We start from the raw sequence: 19449 nt of genomic DNA, 5'->3' as shown, positions 1-19449 counted from the left end.
ATGGCTGCCATGTGGTAGCCCTTCCTGCTCATATTTTCAGGGAAGAGGCTCAAGGCACCTATATAAGGGATAGAGCGGCCGCCGTAGCGAGGGATTGACTCTTGCTCAAACCCTAGTGCCATTGCTAGCCGCAAAGAGCTCAAGCTCACCTTGTAGCTCGGAGAGCACTGTCCACCAGAAATACAACCAAGCAGGAGTAGGGTTTTACATCGCGCGGTGGCCCGAACCTGGGTAGCTCGCCGTGTCCTCGCCGTGTGTAGCTCGTAGCTTCGTAGAGGCAAAGTCAAGTCCCCAGAGCTCGAACCGGGGTTTTGGAGAATTACCCGTGGCTCAGAATCAATCCCCCGACGGCCTTCTCAAAATCGACTAGCCACAAAAGCTAAAGTTAGTCGACTGGCATTTAGCTATTGCGCCAAAGAAAAGGTCCAAGTGGATTGCCAAATTCCTGTGTTCTTCGTCTATAAGCGAGATAAAATTGTATCGAAGGAAAATGTCTTCTCTTTTCCATCCATTTGAACCAAAAATGTAAATAATGCTACCGAAGGATTCCATCTACTTTTCCTAGCAACCAAATAGGCCCTACAAGAAAGTAGCAACGAGCAAGACATCCACGACAAATCAAACACACCATGGTTGGGTACCTTCGCGGCTCGGATGTTGCTAAGGTTTACTGTACAACATGAAACATAAAATTAGAAAAATATTGCGCACATGACAACAATTGGAAACGATGAATGGCCATTATTAACACATAAGAAATTGAGAATGCATTCGTATATACCCCTAGCTCAAGTGGTTACGTTGTTGGCTTCTCCAAGTCCATCGTCGTTGGACGGCACGCGGCACCGACGATCCCGTACTTCTCCTCGCGCGTGATGCTCGTGCACTCGAACCCGAGCACCCGGGCCAGTAACTTCTGGATGTAGGTCGCCACTGAAAGATAATAAGCGTTCCTACTCCCTCGAGGGGAGCCGCGGTTCTGTTTATATTGATTGATGCGGCCGAAGCCAAGCTTGGAGTACAAGGAATATTACAAGGAGTTTGAGTTGGAGAAGGAAAGGAGTTTGAGATGCTACGGAAACATATTCTCTAACACCCTCCCTTAATCCTAACTACCCTATATTAAGATTACTCTTGAACTCCTCAAATGGTCTTGATGGCAATGCCTTTGTAAAACCGTCTGCTACTTGATCCTTGGAGGGAATAAACCGTATCTCGAGTTTCTTGGCTGCAACCCTTTCTCGCACAAAGTGAAAATCAATTTCGATGTGCTTTGTCCTTGCATGAAACACAGGATTTGCGGACAAATATGTTGCTCCCAAGTTATCACACCATAAACATGAGATACGATTCTTCTTGATTCCCAATTCCTCAAGAAGTGATTCAACCCAAATGATTTCTGCAGTTGCATTTGCCAAGGACTTATATTCAGCTTCTGTGCTTGACCGTGACACGGTGGCTTGCTTTCTGGCACTCCAAGAAAGAAGGTTAGACCCAAAAAATACTGCAAAGCCTCCAGTTGATCTTCTGTCATCACTGCATCCTGCCCAGTCAGCATCAGAGAATGCACTCACAAGAGAGGAATTAGACCGTTTGAAATGAAGTCCTATTCCCATAATATGCTTTACATATCTTACAATTCTCTTGACAGCTGACCAATGTGCAGAAGTAGGTGCATGCAGATATTGACAAACCTTGTTGACAGCAAATGAGATATCTGGACGTGTGAGAGTTAAATATTGTAATGCTCCCACAGTACTCCTATACCTTGTACTTTCCTCCTCCTGAAGTGGCACACCTTCATATGCTGAAAGTTTTTCTGAGGAAGACAAAGGTGTAGGAACTGGCTTGCAATTCTTCATCCCCATGCGAGACAGAAGCTCAGTGATATATTTCTCCTGATTTAACACAATTCCATCTTGAGTTTTCTTGACCTCAATACCTAGGAAGAAATGCAAATCACCTAGGTCTTTCAAGGCAAACTCTGAGCTCAAATCATGCAGAAGTGCATTAGTAGCATTTTGTGAAGAACTTGCAACGATGATATCATCAACATATATAAGCACAAAAATGACTACTCCAGCCTTGTTATAAATAAACAATGATGTATCAGCTTTGGAGGCAATGAAACCAAGATATTTCAACTGTAAGCTCAATCTGGAGTACCATGCTCTGGGTGCTTGTTTTAAACCATAGAGTGCCTTGTCAAGCTTGCAAACATAATGTGGTGACTTCTTGTCCTCATAACCAGGTGGTTGTCTCATAAACACTTCCTCTTCTAGAATGCCATGCAAAAACGCATTCTGTACATCTAGCTGTCGTAGACTCCAACCCTTGGATACAGCAATGACTAGCACAAGTCTGATAGTTGCAGCTTTAACAACAGGACTGAAAGTGTCCTCATAATCAATACCATAACGTTGTTTAAAACCCTTTGCAACGAGGCGTGCTTTGTACCTGTCAATGGAGCCATCTGCCTTCTTTTTAATTCTGTAAACCCATTTGCAATCGATAATATTTTTACCTTTCTGATTTGGTACAAGATGCCATGTCTTGTTCCTCATAAGTGCAGAATAGTCCTCATCCATTGCCTTCTTCCACTTAGGATCATCAAGTGCACTATTCAATGTTGTTGGTTCTCCTGAAATACACAACATTCCATATGGTATAGTCCCATCTTTTCTTATTTTAGGATTTCATATACCTTTCTGTAATCGAGTCATAACTCGTGAAGAAACTGCTGGCTGGACCACAGGAGCACTCATCGCAGAAGATCCCGGGGAAGCTGCATGTGATGACACAGGCGAATCTGGCGCCACCTGCGCAGAGGATCCTGTAGCCGTTGGTGTGGCCGCTTGTGTGTCCACCACACGGGTGCCAGCCGCCCGAGCCGGCACAGCGGATCGACCGCCCGACCGCGGTTGCAGGCGTGCGCTGGGCGAGGGAGATTCGGCCCCATGGCTGGTCCCGCCTGCTGCTGAGGTGGCGGCGTGGGAGTGGCGCGCGCTGGGCGAGGCGGATTCGGCCCCGCAGCCGACCCCGCAGCTGGTCCCGCCTGCTGCTGAATCAGCGCTGCGGTTGGTGGGAGCGCGATCCGAGGCTGATTTGGCCGCGGGATCCGAGGTCTGCGCACGAACAGGAGTTGCGGGCGCCGCCGGATCAGCTTCGTCATCTGTGCCAGGTTCGTCTCCTTCCTCAGCATGAAATATAAGATGATCTTGAGCTTGATTTTCGAAATTTTGATCATTTTGAGCGCCGTTTTCACCAGGGACCTGTACAGGCAACAGAGAAGAACCAATACCAGCAGGAATATCATCACTTTGGTTAGTACAACTGTCGCCCCCATGATCAAAAGACCGAAGATGTGGAGGAAGAAGAAGGATTTCCTTGCGGAGAAGTGCACCAGCATTGGGATGAAGGGAAGCAAAAGGGAACACTGACTCATCAAAAACTACATCTCTGGATATGTAGACCCTACCAGTAGGAACATCTAGACATTTAACTCCTTTGTGCATGGGACTATAGCCTAAGAAGACACACTTTTTGGAGCGAAAAGCGAGTTTGCGTGTGTTATAGGGTCTGAGGTTGGGCCAACATGCACAACCGAAAACACGAAGAGATGTGTAGTTGGGTGTGACACCAAGGAGTCGTGTAATAGGTGTTTCAAATTTGATGACTTTACTAGGAAGCAAATTGATAATATATGTAGCGGTTAAGAATGCTTCATCCCAGAATTTGAGTGGCATGGATGCATTTGCTAGCAATGCTAGCCCCATATCAACTATGTGACGGTGCTTTCTTTCAGCAGATCCGTTTTGTTGATGAGCATGAGGGCAAGAGACATGATGTGAAATACCAAGTTTTTGGAAGAAAGAGTTCAATTTTTCATACTCACCACCCCAGTCACTTTGCATAGCAATGATCTTGGAGTTCAGTTTGCGTTCAACAAGGTTTTGAAAATTGATGAAGACTTGGAATACATCAGACCGTTTCTTTAACAAGTAAATCCAAGTAAATTTACTATAGTCATCAATAAAGCTTACATAGTAAGAAAATCTCCCAACTGAAGTAGGGGCTGGTCCCCATACATCTGAAAATATAAGTTGTAGAGGAGCAGTAGACACACTAGTAGAGATGGGATAGGGTAATTGATGACTTTTTGCTTGTTGACACGGATCACAAACTGACTCAACACTATTCTCATAAGAGAGTTTATTTTTGCTAAGAACATATTTAACTATGACTGAAGATGGATGACCTAATCGACTATGCCACCTTGATGATGATGGCTTGGTGACAATATTTGCTTGTTTATTGGACCATGAAGATGATGATGATGATGATATGAGTGGATAGAGGCCTCCCACGCACCGTCCTCTAAGAATGATTCTCCTTGTGCTCAAATCCTTAACCAAGAAAAAGTGAGGATAGAATTCTATAAGAACATTATTATCAAGGGTGAATCGATGAACAGAAACAAGATTTTTGGAAGTTTGAGGAACATGCAAGACATCTTTAAGGTGCAAATTTTTCATGGGGTTTTGAACAATTGAACTACCAATGTGGGTGATATTCATACCAGAACCGCTTGCCGTGCGAATTTGGTCGCCTCCGTTGTACTTCTCCCGTACTGTCAGCTTGTCAAGTTCACCTGTGATGTGATTTGTTGCTGCACTGTCTGCGTACCAATTAGTGTCCACGCCATAGGAGACAGCATGCGCCTCCTTCTCTTCTTGATCATTCTCTTCATAGCGCCACCAGCAGACACGTGCACCTCCTGGATGATGTCTATAGCATATCTGGCACTCAGGATAGTCATGCTGCTGCTCGCGTACCTGCTGTTGCTGTTGCTGTCGAGGGCGTCCTCTGAATCCGCCGCCTCTATTTGCAGGAGAAGGCTGGCGGTCACCGCGGTCACCGCGGCCGCGCCCTCTTCCTCCTCGCCCACGGGATCTACCACGGGACTGGCCGCGGCCTCTGTAGACGGCGTTGGCATATGAATGAAACCCACCTGAAGACGAGTCTCCCAGCATCTCCATCCTCTGATCAAAGGCGGAGATCTGAGCGAAGAGGTCATCGGCGGTGATTGTGTTCTTGACAGCGCCGATCGCCGCCACCACAGAGTCGTAGTCGCGGTCGAGTCCTGCGAGTATGTAGTCCACCATCTCCGGATCAGAGACGGGACGACCAGCGGCAGCTAGTTCATCCCCAAGGCTTTTCATCTTCGCCATATACGCCAAGCTCGACATTGTGCCCTTCTTGGTATTGGTGATCGCGATCCTTAGATTGGTGATCCGGGACTGTGATTGCGAGGCGAAGAGATTGTTCACCGTCGTCCAGAGCTCATAGGTGGAGTCCTTCCCGACAACTTGCGCAAGGATTTCTGGAGACATGGAGTTGAGAAGATATGACAGGACCTGCTGGTCTTTGGCGATCCAGGGCCCGTACAGAGGGTTCGGCTCGAGGGCCGTCGTCTTGTCTGCCTTCGTGATCTCCACAGTCTTGGGTGGAGCGGCGTCAGAGTTGTCCAGGAGCCCGGTTACCTGCGCACCTCGCAGGGTTGGGAGCACCTGGGTCTTCCAGAGGATGAAGTTTCCTCTTGCTAGCTTCTCAGATGGCGGCGATCCGAGGTTGAGGCCGACGCCGGACGAAGAAGCCATGGAGACGATGATATGTGGTTCTAGGGTTTTGATTTGTGGCTAGATGTAGGAGAAGAGGTGGCTCTGATTACCATGAAAGATAATAAGTGTTCCTACTCCCTCGAGGGGAGCCGCGGTTCTGTTTATATTGATTGATGCGGCCGAAGCCAAGCTTGGGGTACAAGGAATATTACAAGGAGTTTGAGTAGGAGAAGGAAAGGAGTTTGAGATGCTACGGAAACATATTCTCTAACAGCCACCTCGACCGGCGACTTGCCACCGCCGCAGGTGAGCTCCCGTGGCAGCTGGTCGAGGAACGTGATCTCGTACGTCGGGCGCGGGTTCATGAAGAAGAAGTAGGGGTCCGTAGCCTTCAGCCCGCGGACCGTCGAGCCGTGGAACATGCTCTCCTTGGTGACGATGGCGACGGGCACGATGCGGTCCGTGAGCTCCGCGAAGAGGGCGCCGAATCGTAGTAGGTATGGCTCGCGGCAGGCCGTGCCCTCGGGGAACACGACGAGGTCGCCCTCCTCGAGCAGCCGCCGGATGCGGGCCGCGTCCCCGTCGCGCTCCCCGGACAGCGCGACGGCCTTGACCGGCGAGGTTGCTGGCGCCGCTCCTCCTCGCAGCGCCGCTCTTCTTCTCTCTTGAGCTGCGTCTCACAGCTTACACTACTCTCTTGTGGTTTCTCTCTCCTTCTCTCTAGAACACACACACATGGGAGAGACTCAATCACACACACACACACGCGTGGACCAAGAAGGAGCACAAATGCTTTGCCATAGGCTCTTCTCCTTGGCGAATACACATGCTACATATTTTCCTCAGCCCTCACGGCATCAATTACTTTTCATTACCCTGTTGCCATATTTATATACAAAGGACCAGACTCATGCCATGCACACAGGCCACTAAGTCCGGCCACTAACCAACTAATCCCTAACTACATGTCTACATGCACGCCCACGTCCAGTACATGCGCAACGTCCTCTCAACAGCTACACGATCTGGACATGCAGCTAACAAACTTGACCACATCTAATACTAGACCTCTTCTCAAGGCCACAACAGACTTACTGATCGACTCGGCTGGACTCTTGCTGGCCGCTGGCTCTTATCCTTGTGCAGCTGCTTCACACGGCACTCGGCATCTCGCACCTCCGCCACCTCGCACGACAATAGCATCTCATCATGCACGTTCTTGGGCCGACGACTCGCTGTCTACGTACGTATCACACGTACATCTTGCCGGTGTACAGCCGACGATATGACTACACTAGCTACATGCAAAACAAAAAAACACATGCAGATACATATGCCAAGATTAGTTCTAACAATCACCTCCCTAATCTTGTCATGCCAACTCGCCAAATCCTCATGCGGATCACCCGCAACACCTTGCCATGGACGACGTGCCGTCGCAGCGCCGAAGTCGACACGGCCATCATCACGACGACCACGCCATCGCAGTGCTGGTCACCACGCCATCTTGCCGCACCGTCATGCTGCAATTTTTTGTTGGCTTCTCACCAACTCTTCACCATGACGATGGCATCACACCACCGCCGTCGGCTTCGCACCGACCCAAGCGACAACATCGCGCCGTCGTCCATCTTCTTAGCGGCATCACACCGCGTCTCCTTGCAACGGCATCGCACCGTCGTCGTGGCAGCGTCGCACTGCCATCTCCTCCTAGCGGCATCACACCGCAACCACCTGTTCGCGCGGCATCACACCGGCGAAGACCTCCTTGTTGTGGACGACGCCGTCGCAGCGCCGGACACCACCGTGCACCATCTTGTCGTGGTCGACGCCGTCGCAGCGCCCATCACCACATCGTCCTGCCGCACGCAGCAGCCACCTCTTGACGTGGACGGCGCCTTCGCAACGCCGATCACCACGCCATCATCACCTCGCGGCATCGCACCGAAACCGGCCATCAGCGGTACCGCACCGCTGCCAGCCATCACCTCGCACCGACGTCCTCCACCTCACATGGAGTCCACCGCGTCACCGCCGTCGCAGCCGTTGCCTCCGCCCAGCACCACGGCGGCCACCATAGCCGCCGGCACCGTCGTCGCCGCCACGGATCAACAAGGCTCTGATGCCAATTGCTGGCGCCGCTCCTCCTCGCAGCGCCGCTCTTCTTCTCTCTTGAGCTGCGTCTCACAGCTTACACTACTCTCTTGTGGTTTCTCTCTCCTTCTCTCTAGAACACACACACATGGGAGAGACTCAATCACACACACACACACGCGTGGACCAAGAAGGAGCACAAATGCTTTGCCATAGGCTCTTCTCCTTGGCGAATACACATGCTACATATTTTCCTCAGCCCTCACGGCATCAATTACTTTTCATTACCCTGTTGCCATATTTATATACAAAGGACCAGACTCATGCCATGCACACAGGCCACTAAGTCCGGCCACTAACCAACTAATCCCTAACTACATGTCTACATGCACGCCCACGTCCAGTACATGCGCAACGTCCTCTCAACAGCTACACGATCTGGACATGCAGCTAACAAACTTGACCACATCTAATACTAGACCTCTTCTCAAGGCCACAACAGACTTACTGATCGACTCGGCTGGACTCTTGCTGGCCGCTGGCTCTTATCCTTGTGCAGCTGCTTCACACGGCACTCGGCATCTCGCACCTCCGCCGCCTCGCACGACAATAGCATCTCATCATGCACGTTCTTGGGCCGACGACTCGCTGTCTACGTACGTATCACACGTACATCTTGCCGGTGTACAGCCGACGATATGACTACACTAGCTACATGCAAAACAAAAAAACACATGCAGATACATATGCCAAGATTAGTTCTAACAGAGGTGTGGTCCGTCACGATGCTGGAGGCGCTGTTATGTGTGACGCGTGTCACCTCGCGGCCTAGCGCGACGGAGACCATGGTCGGGTCGAGAGCGGTGCGGTGGTTGCACACGAAGAGGACGCCCGATCGGCCCTTCGTGGCCGGCGGCGGCGGGTTGCCGCGCACGGCGAGCTTGACGCCCATGAGCTTCCAGGCGTAGAAGGCGACGCGGTTGGGGAGGAGCGGCTTGACGTGCACGCGGAGGAGCGCCAGGGCGAAGCCGATCGGCAACCACAGGAAGGTGAGCAGCGCGTTGATGTCGGTCGGGCGCCGGACGAGGCGACCGTCGTGGAGGATGACAGGGCTCTCCAGCTGGTTCTTTGGCACCGGGCTGTACTTGCTCCGAGTCACGATGTACCCTTCCTGCACGCACGCACGCGCAACTGAGCGTCTTAGCCCAATATGCACATCATGTCATGGCGGTCCAAGGGAATGTTGCATGCCCAATGCATAGGCAGCTCTGTCCCTGCATTTCTACAAATATATTTTCATACTAGCAATGTGCCCGTGCATTGCCATGGAACCATTAGCTTAGAACTGGTGAAATAACGTCATTGTCCTTTGGGTTTGGTTAGGTCTCAGTCGACTGAGATTTAATCAAGTCTTACTAAGTGACATAACATGTAAAAAAGAAAAAGAAAAAAATTGATTTTTTTTTTGCATGGATCGCAACGTAATCTCACGGTTATAGCATCGACTAAGACTTAACGAAATCTCAGTCGACTGAGACTTAGGAAGACTGTTGTCATTTATGACCGTTATGTGATTTACGGTTAGAAAAGATAGCAAATACGGCAAGAGACATGCAGCGTTACATAATTTTGAATGACCATAGTAGATTGGGAAGAGAACTAAAACCAAGATCGATTTTGAGGTGAAGTCATACTTTTGTCTTTGTGATTTTTGCCTTTTACAAAACAAGTAGGTCTCACATGAAAGTACTGTATTTGTTTATTTATGATAGATCTTACATGTGAGTAAAGTATATTTGTTTATATGCCTCTTAGAAGGTTGCTAGTTTCATATGTAAAGATGCGTGTATTTGTTTATTTGAAAAGGATGTTGGACTCCCAACCATCAGTTTGTACTCTGGATACCCCTATAACCATCAAAGATCGTTGAAGTAGCTAATTCCTCTAAATATGAGGCATTGAGAACAAAGAAATTATTGGAGCTATCGTTTTCCTCTAGCATTAATAGAATTCATTGGTGTTAAGAAAAACCTCTTGTGGGAAGGTTCGCTAGAGATTTCTTGGAAAAATACCAACCCCTTTCGGTTCATAATGAGACGGGACTAATTCTATTTTGATTCTATAGATTATTTTGCTTAGTACTATTATGTACAGAAGGGAGGAGCCGTATGAGATGAAAACCTCATGTACGGTTTTGGAACGGAGATTTTTTGAATAGAATGAACGACCGTGAACTCACCATAAATTCCAATCTTTATAAGTAGGAAAGATTGGACATAGATAACCTCTAATCTTTATAGGTAGAAAAGATCTACGGGGCGCTGTTTTTAGGGAGTGAGTGGAAGGCCCTCCTGCTTCTCACATGGACATGCATGCATTAGACAAAAAACTCATCTCATTTTAGATTCTCTTTTTTCTGATAATTCAAAATATTTATAGTTGGAGACATCACTCCGATTTAACATCCATTTTCACAATTGAATCTGTCATGACGATGCCTTTAAAACTAGATCTCATGTTGATATGTTTCGATAACCTTTTTTGGATCAAAGTTACCAGGATGCCAGTATGTAAGTTTTATAGTTGGAGCACGTAAGTTACCAAATTATTCACACATAAATTACCGGGCATAAAAAAATCCAAACTTTTCAAAAGAAAAGCTGACTTGGGCGATTCAGTCATGAGAAAAAAAAATTAAGTTTTTGTTAGTGTGAGTATTTTCACACACGAAAATCTATTAAATAAGTTGATGATTCAGAGTTTCATGTGAATACTTATATTAGTGAAGGCATTTTTTTATAAGGAAACTGTGTGCATATTATTTGTTGTTTGTGCAATAACAAAACATAAATAAGGGCCCGTTGGCTTTATAGGTTTGGCAGAATTTCTTTATGCTTTTTTCCTTCACTATGTTCGTTTCGAAGAAAGGTGCTACAACATTTCATAGGAAACTCTCTGTAGCGGTACCGATTCCATAGGAACAAACAAATCCGCACTGACTGCATTTTTGGGCGGAAGCCCAAGACAATCCTACTGATTTCACACCATGACTGTTAGTGGTATGTGAGAACAGTACAAACATGAATAAGGAATTATATAACTGAATAAAATATTCATCTTAGCAGTTGTTAGTGGTACGAGTTCCTGTGTTTTCCTGTTGGCTACCCGAACATCTTGTTTTCATCTTCTCCCATGTTTCATATTCTTTGTTTTATACCTACCTGCACTTCCATTTGCTTCGTATTTATTGGTATTTAGGATCCTTCAAAGAGAACGGGGCCTAAATACATTGATCCCTTGAGGTTGTACATATGTGTTTGTATGATGCAACTTTTGTGTCGTAACTTCAACTGATTTTCGGTATGTGACATGTGGGCCAGTTACCTGTTTGGCCCATGTCATGCACCCAAAGGCACCGGCAGGGACGGAGCCACAGTGTTGGATCGGGGTCAATTGACCCCGACGACCTTGCTCCAAATTCTATTACATACATTGAGACCATGAAAAATATGACACACTGAAAACAATTGACCTCAGTCCAAAAAGAACTCAGTAGCCTCTTGTTCTGCATGTGGCCAAAAAGCATGCAGGCCCACTGGCCACTTCCATAGATGGATCTACACCGCAGTACAGACAGTGCAATCGAGTGATTCCTTTTGAAAACAAGCGGTACTTTTCTTGCCCTTGGATCGCCCGGCTTCTCTGTTAGCGAGTGACTTCGCGTGGACCGCCGCCGGCCAATCTCCACTCTCCTCATCTATAAAAGTTTAAGATTTATTCTATAGATTTCTTCAACTAATTGCTATTTTTCTATTTTCTAAAATACATATTCTCTGATCATCTAAGCGTTTGTTTGTCACATTGTTTCCTTCTTATAATTATTTGAATTTCTGGGTTTGTAATCTAGTCATGTGGATTACACAATCTAGATTAGGCCAAGTCACATTCCATCACAATGTTACTTAAGCTAGCAAAAAATATTTGTAGTCTCTTTAACTGTAGTTTTTTCATGTTAGTACTACTTGTTTGTGTTGACTCTGACGATCTTTAATCCTGGCTTCGCCCCTGGGCACCTGTTTTATGCCACTCAAGTTTAGTCCGCGTTTGCAACATCTTTAGTTGACTTAATGGTTTCCACCACGTTTATTTAGACAATAGTGGTTGAGACAAAAAGAAATTGGTTGTACTAATCTTTTTTACTTCAATAGTTATTGTACTACCAAATGTATATATTTTTTCATTTGTAGGACCCTTAAGTACTTTGCCATTATTTGTTCATTTTCATGCATTTTAAGATTTCTCAACTAACTGCATTGGTAAATATTAAAATGCGTACTTGCTCTACTTTTTTTGTCCATTGTGGAAGATACGTTGCGATTTAAATTTATGTTTTCACTGGATTTTCTAATGCATATTTGGGGCTAGAACAATTCTTGTCTAAATTTATTTTGCTTCCAAGTCTAACAAACAAAACAGAGACATGTTGTCTACTAATAAATTTGTGTGACCTCATTGAATTATAGTGTGTTCATTCATATGTGGTCTTCATTTTAGTATATCCAAATATCTTACTCGAGGGCTTTTAAGAGTATAAATCTTAGAAAATATTGTTATAAGTATTACTATAAATGCAACCTACGTCCAACTAACAAGAGAATTCTGGAATATGTGATATGTCGACAAGCGGCTAATCCTTGAGTTTCCTCATGTGTCACTCCTTGGCACATTTCGTAGTATTTTGTTGCATTTTTTTAGAATGCACACAAGCATGCATATCATATATTATACAAGAAAGAGCAAGAGAGCCCATCCACTCGGAAATGTTACAACTTTGGTATACACTCCAACCACCTGAGATCCACCTAAGCTAGCAACTAACAACCCATGGTCCGCCAACCAGGCCATTCCCGTAAAGAAGGAATCTCAGGCCGTCTTCAGAAGTCTTGCTTGCTTCCATATCCATACTCCACAGGCAATCCTTTGGAGAACTTGGGCTGTCCACGGTGACACGTTATCAAAGACCACTACATAGACCATTGTGTTTTGATGTTTCCAAATCTCCCAAATATATAGTCAACAAGAGTACTATGAGGATGTCCGTTTGGTGTTGCCGGTTAGTCCTCCAGCTAGAATACCATTGGACGAGGGACTGTAAATTCCGCGTCCAAGGTTCAAGCCAAGACGAAAGTAAGAAGGATGTGCGAGCTCGTCTCCTCATGTTGATCACAAAACAAGTAGGCCACCTGGTGGGGAAGGCCATGACGCACTAGTTTGTCGGTAGTCCGGTATCGCTTTTTTAGGGCTAGCCAAGCGAATAGCCGGCACTGCATGGGCGCTCTCGACCTCCACATGAATTTTGCCGCTGGGGAAACCTACCGGCCAAAAAATTTAGCCGCATGGGCCGATCTAACCGAGAACACACCGTCACGCTCCCAGGACCATATGATCGTGTCCTCCAAGCCAGGAATTAGTTAAACCTGCGTTATCCATGGCCACAACTCCAAGATTTTTTGTTTAGATTGAGCCCAAACTCACGAGCCTAGGCAGCCTCCATGAGAGCCGAAGAAATCATCCTAGTTGATCTAATCCTGTTCAGTACTCGTTCATACAACGAGGGTGCCGACTCCTGTATATGCATCCCATCTAACCATTTGTCCTCCCAAAATAGCGTGTTGTTTCCTTCACCAGCATCCGATCTCATGGTCACACTTTAGCCTTCTTTGGAATAGCCCAAACAAACTCCGACCATGGTCTGGCATCGTCGGTCCTCCGGAGCCAGAGCCACCTCGTCTAAGCAGCAATACTAAGCCAATCCAAGTTGGGGATTCCAAAACCACCAGTTCATCTCTGCATACAGACCGCATCCCAATCCACCACGCAGTTCCCTCCTCGAGCCTCTGATTTGGCGCACCGCAAGAATCCATGACAAATTATGTTCATAGCCACTGCCATCTTTAGAGGAATGCCTAGAGCAAGCATCACATGAATAGGAATTGCACATAGTACTGATTTCACCAATGATAGCCTGCTGCTCTTCGGCAGAGAGGCACCTCTCCCGGCGGTTTTTGAGCCAGCCGATCCACCAGAAATCGGAAATTGGCCATTGATTGCTTTGAATCCTCACGGGAAGATCCAGGTATTTGCATGGAAACGATCCAATCGAGCAACCTAACAATAATCTGACCAAGTCGACTTGTCCCTCCGACCACCGAATTAGCATGGTCACACTCTTGAACATGTTCACACATAGCCCAGACGCCACCCCAAAGTCGTGGAGAATAGCATCACTCACAGAAAACCCCAACTCCTTGGGCTTAATGAATACCCTGATGTCATCAACGAAGATGGAGACTCGTTGGTCAAGGCCGGATCTTGGAAGAGGAGAAAGTAGACAGCGAGTCACCGCAAGAGAGAATAGCCGCCGCAGGACCTCCATGAGCAGAATAAAAGGCATGGGCGACAAGGTATCGCCTCATTTGAGACCCCGTTTTGTTGCATTCCTAATCCCCCGTTAGTATGGTTTAATGTTATGTTTTCTAATTGCACTGGTAATCCTCTTTCATGGGATAATGCTCGAACTGCCCTAGAGTTACCACATCGATGCGTGCATGTCTGCTATCTAGGACCGCAAAATTTGCAGACTATGATCTACTTCCTCTATCTCCTTTCTAAAAAACTTCCTCTGTCTTAAATATAAGACACTTTTTGGTTTAAATCTAAACATAAAACGTCTTACATTTTGAAACAGAGGGAGTAGATGAAAAGCAATGTATTGTACTGCACTAATGTATTGGTGGCCAAATGTACGCCAAAAAAAAGAATCAAGTCTCACGGCCTACATATCACATAACTGTACACGCGAGAAATGACCGTAGAGAATAAGTTATCAATTAACTGAAAATGTGACTGCAAAAAGTATCCTAAGACAACTGAGAACATTTTTTAACTCATCTAAAATTCTGAAATATTTTTCCAACTTTTGACTAAGTTTTGATAAAAAAATTGAAACTTTTCAAGAAAAAGACCCCGAGTTGGGTAGTTTAGTCATGAGAAAAACATTTAAGTTTTTGTTAGTGTGAATACTTTTACACATGAAAATCTATTTAAGAAGTTGATGCTTTAGCGTTTCATATGAATACTTATATCAATGTGTGCATTCTTGTATTTAAACGAAGCCGTGTGCATATTATTTATTATTTGTTCAACAACAAAACCTAAATGAATAGTTTGGTTACTTCAGGTTGTACATATGTGTTTGCAACATCTTTATGGTGCATTTGGTTCGTAACTTTTCCACTTTCTTCGGATTACAGCGTTTAGCAAAAACGATACTAGCGTCTGGTTCGGCTGGGCCTGTTTCCATCACCCTGTAATCGGATACGCTCTTCGCAAAACCCAAAACGTGCATGCCACATGGATACAAAAAACGCTCAATCCCCTTTTCTTTTCTCCTCTCGTCTTCGCCTCGTGTCGTCTCCACCATGAGCCCTCCCCTTCGCCGCCACGACCTTCCCTTCCTGCCGAAGTAGGAACACCGGGCCTCTCCTTCCCCTACGGCAAGAAGCAACATCAGATTTATCTCTCTCTTCTCGAAGCCCCGTCTCCTGGTCCCCTGTTTTCTTCAACGTGAGCCAGCCCTACCTCTGCTATCTTCAACAAGAACCATAGTGCTGCATTGTATCGAGAAAACATCCTTTTGTTGAATCAAGCAAATCATGTGGTCACTCAATACACCACCTAATATAGTGCAATCTGATTAGAAAGCTGAATACGTTACCTGAGATGAACCAAACGCGTCATTGGTTTCCACGGCTTAATAGTGGTTGAGACAACAATATCTTATTTGTACTAATCTTTTTTACTTCAAAAGTTATCGTACTACCAAATGTATATTTTTTTTCATTTATAAGATCCTTAAATACTTTATCATTATTATTTTCATTTTCATGCATTTTAAGATTACTCATCTAACTGCATTGGTAAATATTAAAACACTTACTTGCTCTACACTTTTTGTTCTCCATTATGGAAGATACGTTGTGATCTAAATTCATATTTTTCATTGGATTTTTTAATGTATATTTGGGGCTAGAAAAATCCTTATCTAAATTTATTTTGCTTCCAAGTCTAACAAATAAAACATAGACATGTTCTCTAAAAATAAATTTGTGTGACTTCAATGCATTATAGTGTGTTCATTCATGTGGTTGTGTTCATTTTAGTAGTATATTCAAATATCTTACTCAAGGGCTTTTGAGAGTATAAATCTCATGAAATGTCATTATAAGTAGCTTAGATGCAACTAACGAGAGCATTCTGGAATATGATACATCGACAACCCGCCAATCCTTGAGTTTCCTCATGTCTCACTCCTTGCATATTTCGCAGTGTTTTGTTGCATTCCTAATCCCCTTTAGTATGGTCTAATGTTATTGTTTTCTAATTGTACTGGTAATCGTCTTTCATGGGAAAGGGATAATGGGTTGAACTGCTTCAGACTTTTTTTTTGCATGAAAATATGTGTAGCATTTATATCATAAAGATCAAACTACAAGTCACGTAAGGACCGACATGACAAAACTGAAAAGGTAGCAGAATATCTCTGAGCTTGACACCAACGCCCGTCATCTGCCTCCGGCACCACCACAACAGCCAACGAAGAAAAGAATGATAGATCACCTCCTCACCCGAACTCGACGCGGCTTCATCGCTGATATGCAGTTTTACGTACCTCCAAGGTGACTCACCAAAAATGAAGCCCTTGCTATTGAACGAATCAGACCGAGGCAACATCCCGGACATGTCATCAAACTCCAGATCTGGCACCCCACCACGACTAAGACGCCGAAGGAAGAAACCTTACATGCCATCCACGAACCACGAACCCAACACACGTTCCGTCTTCCAGATGTCGTCGATGCAGACCATAATCTGGATCTGCTCCTGGACTACCTCCCAAGCTCCGCGTTGACACTGGAGTAAAAGCCGTCGCAACGGCGGAGCCCGAGGACACAAGTCCACTACAAGGATGCCGCCGCCGCCACGCTGTCCTTACTTGAACAAACCGGTTTCCAAATTCATCCCCAACCGTAGGGCCGATGGCCTCGTCAGGTAAGGATCCGAAGAATCTTTATTCAGCGTCGTCATCGTCGCCGTCAAGCCAAGACGTTAACAATCTAAAAATCCTAGATTACGAGGAAATAAAAACGATCCATACACGTGGATCCGGTGACCCCCTCACCACCGACGATCGAGGTCGCCGGCGGAGGGAGGCCGCCGGAGCACGGCGCTGGAAGATTGGCCTATTCTGGCGGTGGCTAGGTTTCAACCGCCAGGGACGAGATGAAAACGATCTACTTACGCGAGCGTTATTGCCACGTTGGTGCCTGCACGTCTGCTGCCTAGGACCGCAAACTTTGCAGACTACGATCTAGACAGGGAAGTATAATGTACTGTACGCACTAATGTATTGGTGGTCAAATGTACGCCAAAAAATATTCAGGGTTCACGGCCTGCATGTCAAATAACTGTACACGCGAGAAATGTGTGTAGAGATGGTTATCAATTAACTGAACATGGAGTAGTTGAGCGCTTGAGCATACCTTGCAGACGGACATGAAGTCGAAGTCACTCTCCCTGTCCCCCATGCCGACGTCCGGGACGCGTCGCCGAACTCCCTCAGCACCGCCTGCCTCTTGTGCACGCTGACGAGCACGCCGGGCTGCGCGACGAACCCCGTCGCCCTCCCGGACCCGTCCACCTCCAGCTCCGTCCCGATGACCCTGTCGGCACCGAGGAACGCCCGGGCGAACGGCTCCACCATCACCCGGGGGCTCGCGGTGACGATGCACCTCCTGCCGAACGAGCGGAACACCCGCCACCCCTCTGGGTGCACGTCGCCAGCGTAGAACCTGGGGAGCACCGACCGCGCCACCGCCTCGATGTCGCTCACCCTCAGCCCCGCCACGGTGATGTACACGAACGTGCGCACGGCCAGCGGCTCCGACACGGAGATGTAGGTGAGGTACACGAGCGGCACGGACGCGAGGAGGGCGAGCTCGCGCAGGAGGCCGCCGGCCTCGAGCGCGATGAGGAGGTAGTAGGGGAACGCGCTCCGGGACAGGAGCAGCGTGCCGTCGAGGTCGGCCGTGACCGTCTGCCGCGACCGCCCTTCTGTGGCGCACTCCTCGATAGGCTTGAACCTCGGAGCCGCCATGCCGTTTCTCATGCACGAAGAGGTCGATGGACGTCGAAGCTGCTTCTCGCTCGATGCTTGATTGGATAAACAGGAGGTTAACGAAGAAGAGTGGCAGCGAGCGCAGGGAATATATGATCGAGATGCCTTGCGCTCTTTTTTTTTTTTGAAAAGGGGTGCAACCCCAGCCTCTGCATCAATAAGATGCATACGGCTCATAATATTAAAATAGAGAGTGTCACAAAGTCTTCAGCAGGTTTAAAGTAAAAAAGACGATAAGCCGCTCAGACGAGCGTAAACATAAAGCCACAACCGGCTGGCAAAAAATAGGAGCACTACATGCCTATCCTATTACATGACCGCCATCCAAACCGGTTGAAAATAACCCAAGCTACCATCTCCCATCGGGTAGACGCAGTAGCCAAATGCCCCCTGTCCTTCATCGGAGTGAGTGGCGACCACATACGGATCAACGCTGTGGCCCTGAAGATAACCTGCAAAAAATGAAAGTTCGTTGCTCTGTTAAAAACCAAATCATTTCTGCAGTTCCATACTGCCCATAACAAGGCACACGCGCCAACACGAATGAGTCTTGCTAAAACCAAGTCTACCCCATCAAGCCATGTTCCAAACAACATATTGATAGTAGTAGGTGGAATAATATTGAAGGCAATATGAATCGAACGCCAAAGAAGCTTAGCCAGTGGACAATCCAGAAAGAGGTGCCTGATAGTTTCATTACAATCGCAGAAACTACATCTAGCAGAACCCATCCAATTGCGTTTTGCCAGATTATCCTTTGTCAAAATTACTTTTTTACGCACAAACCACATAAACACTTTAATTCGCAAAGGTACCTTAACTTTCCAGACATGTCTGGAGCAAGGAATGACACTAGTATTAATGACATCCAGATACATGGATTTAACCGAGAACCTACCGTCCTTTGTCAATTTCCAAAACAACCTATCTGGATCCTGAGACAGTTGGACATCCATCAGCCGTCGTACAAGATGAAGCCATGCCTCCCATCGTTCACCCACTAGTGTCCTCCGGAAGCTAATATTGAGAGGCGTTGACTGTAAGACATTTGCAACGTATACTTCTCGACGTTGAACAATGTTATACAGTGTGGGATATTGACGTGCCAGAGGTGTTTCTCCTAGCCACGTATCCTCCCAGAACCTCGTAGTAGCTCCATCACCAACTAAGATTTTTATCCTGTTAAAGAAGAGGGGCTTGACTCTCATCAACCCTTTCCAAAACGGTGAATCAGTTGGACGCACCGTCACCTGAGCTAAAGTTTTTGACTGAAGATACTTATTACGCAGAATTTGTGCCCAAGTAGCCTCTGTCTCGGATGAAAGTTTAAAAAGCCACTTGCTAAGGAGACATCTATTCTTGATCTCTAGATTTTCAATGCCTAGACCGCCTTGGTCCTTGGGCCTACAGATGATATCCCATTTGGCAAGCCTATACTTACGTTTCAACTCATCGTTTTGCCAAAAAAACCGGGATCAATAAAAGTCTAATCTCTTC

The 19449-nt window shown here is 46.6% G+C and overlaps 1 pseudogene; it reads right to left on the bottom strand.

Moving 5' to 3' along the window:
• Positions 1–618: 618 nt before the first annotated feature.
• On the bottom strand, positions 619–17931 carry LOC119346279 (annotated as a pseudogene).
• Positions 17932–19449: the final 1518 nt, after the last annotated feature.

The sequence above is a fragment of the Triticum dicoccoides genome, chromosome 1B, assembly GCF_002162155.2.
Source record: "Triticum dicoccoides isolate Atlit2015 ecotype Zavitan chromosome 1B, WEW_v2.0, whole genome shotgun sequence".
NCBI lineage: Eukaryota > Viridiplantae > Streptophyta > Magnoliopsida > Poales > Poaceae > Triticum > Triticum dicoccoides.
Note: the sequence above shows the minus strand (reverse complement) of the source record. Positions and strands in the feature narration are given on the sequence as shown.